Source organism: Rhamphochromis longiceps, linkage group LG17 (assembly GCF_057381845.1).
Source record: "Rhamphochromis longiceps isolate RC_006_pf linkage group LG17, R_longiceps_female_GT1.1, whole genome shotgun sequence".
Taxonomy (NCBI): Eukaryota; Metazoa; Chordata; class Actinopteri; order Cichliformes; family Cichlidae; genus Rhamphochromis; species Rhamphochromis longiceps.
The window spans coordinates 3097963-3104349 of NC_140573.1; positions in this window are offsets into that span (position 1 = coordinate 3097963).

Genomic DNA, 6387 nt, shown 5'->3' on the forward strand with positions numbered 1-6387 from the left:
CGAAGCAGCCATTCGGGAGGCTCATGTGTCGGAACCGGATCCGGGAGGTGGGCCAGCCCAACGGCTCTACGTCCCTCAATCAGTACGTTCTCAAGTACTTCAATGGGCCCACACTGCCCGCTTTACGTGCCACCCAGGGGTCCACCGCACTATCAACTTCCTCCAGCGCTACTTCTGGTGGCCCTCTCTGACTAAAGACGCTCGGGAGTACGTCTCCGCCTGCGCGACCTGTGCCCGGAATAAACCGTCTCATCAGCCGCCCGCTGGACAGCTCAATCCCCTGCCGACTCCGTCCAGGCCGTGGTCCCATATAGCTTTGGACTTTGTGACCGGACTGCCGCCATCAGCAGGCAACACTTTCATACTTACTATCGTAGACCGTTTTTCTAAAGCTGCCCACTTCATAGCTCTACCCAAGCTTCCCACGGCCATGGAGACCGCACGACTGCTTACCCGTCATGTGTTTTGTTTGCATGGGATCCCGGAAGACATTGTGTCTGACAGAGGCCCCCAGTTCACGTCTGGCGTCTGGAAGGAATTCTGCTCCTCATTAGGAGCAAAGGTCAGTCTGACCTCCGGTTACCATCCCCAAAGCAACGGTCAGTGTGAGCGAGCTAATCAAGAGCTCGAGGCAATGTTGCGGTGCATAGCGTCCTCCAACCAGTCCATCTGGAGTGATGAACTACCCTGGATTGAGTACGCCCATAACAGTCTGACTTCCTCCGCCACTGGTCTGTCTCCCTTCGAGGTCTCACTGGGTTTCCAGCCACCTCTCTTCCCCTCTGTCGAGGGTGAGCATTCTGTACCATCTGTCCAGGCCCATCTACGTAGGTGCCGACGAGCTTGGCGGGCCGCACAGACGGCGTTGCTGCGCACAAAGGACCGAACCAAACAGACCGCAGATCGCCGCCGCACACCAGCTCCAGCATACAGCGTGGGACAAAAGGTATGGCTGTCCACACGCTTTGTTCCTCTCAGGACTGAGTCCAAGAAGCTCAACCCAAACTTCATTGGTCCGTTTGAGGTTTCGGCGCTGATCAACCCCGTCTCTGTGAAACTCCGGCTGCCGCGCAACATGAGGATTCACAATGTGTTCCACGTCTCCCAAATCAAACCTGTCCGGAATAGCCCTCTGTGCCCTCCTTCCAGGCCCCCTCCACCCGCCCAGCTTGTGGACGGCTTGCCCGCCTATTCCATCACGCGGATTATGGACTCTCGCCGCCGCGGGCGTGGCTTCCAGTACCTTGTGGACTGGGAGGGCTATGGCATTGAGGAGCGGTCCTGGGTTCCGCGGGCCGGTGTCCTGGACAAGCGTATGCTGCAGGCCTTCCATCAGTCTCATCCTGGTAAGCCTGGTGGGTCGCCGGGGGGCTCCCGTTGAGGGGGGGGGGGTACTGTCATGGTCCCTGTGCCCCGCTGGTCAAGCCTCTATTGGGCAATATGTTTGTGGTTTGTTTGCTCTCTCGCTCTCGCCCTCTCTCTCTCACTCTCTCTCTCTCTCGCCACGGCGATGCTCACTGCGGGCTTCCGCTGCTGGCCCACACACCTGCTCATCACCACACCGGCCGCTGATCCCAGCTGATTACTGCACTACTTAGATGGCGAGTCTGCACTAGTCTTCGCTGGATCGTTGAGCTATCAGTGTCAGTTAGACTTGTGTTTCTGCTAACCTGTACTTTGAGAATTTCTTATAATTATCCTGCTAACCCGACGTTTTGTGTGTAGATCGTTTTTGGAACCCGATGCGGAGAGGAGTGATTGAGGGGGAACGTTTTTGTACAGAAAGTGTGGAACACCCTTCTCCCAACCCTGTTTCCCACGGACCCTGGCGACCCGGACCCGTTTCCCCTGCATGTTGTATATAGCCACTTGGTGTATGTGTTCACTGTAAATAAACGCACTGTCCTTCGCTTAAAGGAAAACCCTGGCCTGCGCCTGAGTCTCTTTCGGAAACCTTATCATTAAATTATGGATGGCAAATAATTTTTTGAATTTTAATGGTCGCCCACATCACTCTACTGATTCTCAAGATGTTGATTTTGGTGATTTGACCTCTCATCTGAAAAGTTCAGTCACTAATCTTGGTGTTAAACTTGATTCTGCGCTTACTTTTGAAGGTCATGTAAATGGGGTGGTGAAATCAGATTTTATCACCTCAGACGCCTGTCGAAGGTTAAGCCTTTCCTTTCCAACCCCAATTTGGAAACTCTTATTCGTGCTTTTATCAGCTCACGTCTGGACTATTGTAATCCCCTTTTAAAAGGGGTCGGGTCGGGCACCTTGTCACGCCTGCAGTTGGTGCAAAATGCAGCGGCGCGATTTTTAACCGGTAGTAGGAAATTCGATCACATCACTCCGGTTCTGGCTTCCTTGCATTGGCTTCCCATTCAATTTAGGGTTCGTTTTAAAGTCCTTTTATTGGTTTTTAAATCTTTAAATGGTCTGGCTCCTGTGTACTTATCTGATTTGCTGAAGCCACATGTTCCTCCTCGCTCGCGCCGTTCAGCTGAGCAGCTGCTGCTGTCGGTCCCTAAGTCGCGGCTGAAATGCAGAGGAGACCGAGCGTTTTCAATTGCGGCTCCGATGCTCTGGAATAACCTTCCCCTCCAAATTAGACAAGCGTCATCAGTGCAGGTCTTTAAGTCCAGATTGAAAACCTATTTTTATTCCCTGGCTTTTAACTCTGTAGGAAACTGACACCTTCTTATTAATTTTATTGTATGTAATGATTTGATGGTATTTTTAATTTGGTTGTTGTTTTGATCTGTGTTGTTCAGCACTTTGGTCTGCCTGGTGTGTTCTTAAAGTGCTATACAAATAAACGATGATGAAGAAGTTCTGTGTTTCTCTTCTCTGACTCTTTACTGAAGAAGTGTTTTAGAGTATATTTCTTAACACTCCATTCTCTACGTCAGATTTATAACCGTATAGCAGTTTTTTACACCACAGAGTATCACACCCAATTACGCCCGTCTATCTCTATGTGGCTCCAAATTTCCCTCTTTACTCTCTGTTATTTTAATTTTCCACACTCGTCAGGGGACAGGCACAAAGTAATCAACAATTTCAACCACTGAAACGAGGAATGCAACCTTTTCGACTAATATAGAACTTAACCTTTGATTTCAAAACGTGTCTTGCTCTAGTCCAGAATAAATGTAAACCCGTGATTGCACAGCGGTTTCAGTGTTATTCTGTTATTATTTGAGAGCCCTGAGTCCTCAGGTTATAAACCTGGATCACCAGACGCCGCTGGACCGTACCTTGTGTCCAAAGTACGGTGAGGGAACCAACCCCAGGACAAAGCTTTTTTAGGTGTCCTCACCTCCAAGGTTGCTATCCTAGTTACATCCGGGTCGCGTCCGAACTACCAGTTGAGGGAACCACTCCTAGGACAAAATCCACAAGGCCCACTAGGCGTCAACCTTAGATCCTAAAATGTGTCTCCGCTCTAGTGCCCTCCAATTCACACATCAACCGTCACTGTCACCATGTTCATATTTCACACACAGAAACACACACAGAAACCTCTGAGCTCACCTTTGAAATGCAAGCGCACCACAAGCCAGACTCTATTTCATATGTTGAACTTTGGCCGCGTCTTAGAAATTTTCCCCGTTTCTTGCAACAGAAGCCAGTCATACACAAAATTAAATGTGGAAGGTAACGTGGGCTGCAACTCTAGTCTCAACGTAGAATGTTTTTAGTTTCTTGCTAGAGCCAGTTCCTATGACACTGGAATTCAGCCTCAACTTATGATGTTAGTATCTCGCACCGAAAACCAGACACCGACAATTTAATGCGAAAATACGTGTAACTCAGCGAACACATTAATTTGGAAAGCCCAATATGCACATTTGGTATTTACAACAGGCTGTGCTTAGCTTTTTATATTTGGACCGGTCCTCTGCTCGCCTCGCCTCACGATCTCACCACAGGCCAATCTGCCTTCCTCAGCACACCAAAGATCCGGGTCACCAGGCACCAAATTGTTTAATTCTCCCAATTCTTTCGCTCTTTGGGCTGAAGGAAGGACACTACTCGGCATATAAATGCTCAATCAACAATCTTTTATTCCATACAATTCAACACTTCATGAGCATATGTAACAGAGTTAGAAAATAGCTTAATGAATTTCCTCAAAATTGATGTGCTTTGTGAATAGTTGGAGCCACCTGGTGGACAAACACAGCAACTGCAACTGTTAAGGTTCCAAATTGCGGCACAGCGCATGCCTCAGCAAAGGAAAAAAACTCCCAAGCTGGTGAACTGAATGTTGCAGTTGCTTTGCAGATTGTTAATGAAGACTGTGTGCTGTTTTCTTTGTACCAGTTGCCAGAATAAAGAGGGAGCCCAGAGTAAGGGCAAGTCCAGCGTTGCAGTGCCGTCCTTTCTACATGGGCATATCACACCACTTGCACAATAGACTCTCAGAACAGCAACAGCTACATTGGTGCCGTGACTCTGTGATTTGAGATCAACTTGATGCAGATCTCCAACCCAGGTTGCAGTGTATTGTGCTTAAAGATTCATCCTTTGCTCGTCTTGGACTGTGAATTACGTTGAGGTACTGGACTGTTTGTTCTTTGATTTGATGGGACTCTCTCCGGACTGCTTGTGCTGACACCTGCAACTCTGAATATTTGTTATTGTCTACGTTTTGTTTTGGTTTGTTTTTCTTGCTTTTCCTTTTTTTTCTGTTTATATGCTAATATGGCAAGCAAATTCCAGCTGAGTGATATATGTGAAAATGTTCTCTCCTCTGTTGGGCGGGGTAGAGGTGCAGCACGTGCTCATTTACTGTCACATGGGTCAGTTGGGAGGGATGAGGGAGCTTCACCTGTGTTGCCTGGGAGGGTTGGAGCCTTTGGGTCGGATTTAGATCCGGATGAGTCTCCCGTGGGGCAATTTTTGCGGGGCGAAGCACGTCACTCCACTCCCGGTGATGGGAATGACACATTAAACCAGTTTAGTGACATGATCTTTCAACTTGGTTCACAGATAGGTGAATCTATTGCGGCCAGACTTATGTCTAGTGGAGCTGTTGGTGATGTCGACCGAAATAATGCTCACTCACATAACCAGACTTCACATTCGGGTGGCGATACGAATACACCTAGTGAAAACACTCAATTCAGTGTTATTGTAAAATCCGACAGGGAACCTGTCATTTTCAGGGGTGATGGTACAGACAAGTACACAGTGACTGAATGGGTTGAGTTGATGAAATCATACATCAGGAAGCAGAGTCTTGATGTGTCGTTGCAGACAGAGGAGGTGATGGGGAGGCTAATGGGGAAGGCCAGGGATGTAGTTAAGATAGGCTTGAGAAGTGATCCTGCGCTTATTACTTCCTGCGCCCCTGATGTCATATTCAACATGCTGATAAGGTACTTCAGCAGCACTTCCTCTTGCCTACCCCTGCAGGACTTCTACTCAACTCTGCCTTCTCACAGGGAGAATCCTGTTGATTACTGGATACGCCTCAACAAGGCTGCTGATATGGCTGAGGAAGGTTTGAAGCGTCAAGGCAGGCGAATGGAGGACATTGGTGGTGAGATTGCTAAAATGTTTGTGAAACACTGCCCAGATCCTGAGCTCGCATCTGTGTTTAAGTACAAACAGATACATGAGTGGACGTGCAAGGAGATTCAGGAGAGGATAGATGAGTATCGGCGCGAGAGGGTGTCTTCTGTGAGAGTGCGCGTGGTTGAGGCCCATGCAGCAGCGCTAATTCGTGATGACACGCGTGTTGAGCTCTTGAATAACGATGACAGGAAGTCTTCTGGTGTTGACGCGCTTCCTACGTCACCCCCGTCACCTGGGGTAGGACCCTCTGTCTCACCCTCTCCTCTCTTGTCCCAGACGCAGCAGATGTTTCTTGCTCCAAGCTGTCCCACTGTCCCTCCTCTATTGTCACAGGATGGGGAACGGAATCCGACGACCTCAACTCAGAATAGATGCCAGACTATTCCCCTGCATTACCAGAAGCAGTCTGCCCTCCCTGCTCCTGAGCAGCAGTTCCCCCACAGTCAGCAGCCCAGCGACAATGCTGTGCTTGGTGAGATGATGTCGATGCTCAGGGAGCTGTTGAATAAAGCGAAGGCTGGGGATGGACATTCCCCCTCACGGCAGGGTGGCAGACGAGTACAGAATCGGGCCCCTTTGTTCAATGGCAGGAGCTGTCAGGTCTGTAATAAGGAGGACCACACTACACAGTCCCATTGCCGCTTTGCCCGACTCTGTTTCACATGCTTTCAGCCCGGTCACACACGTCGCTCGTGTGCCAATGGGGCCTCTACGGGTGACAATGCCCAGGGAAACTAGACGACCTGTGCTTTGAGGGAGGCTGTACAGTTCATGAAGAACACTCCCACACACATGATG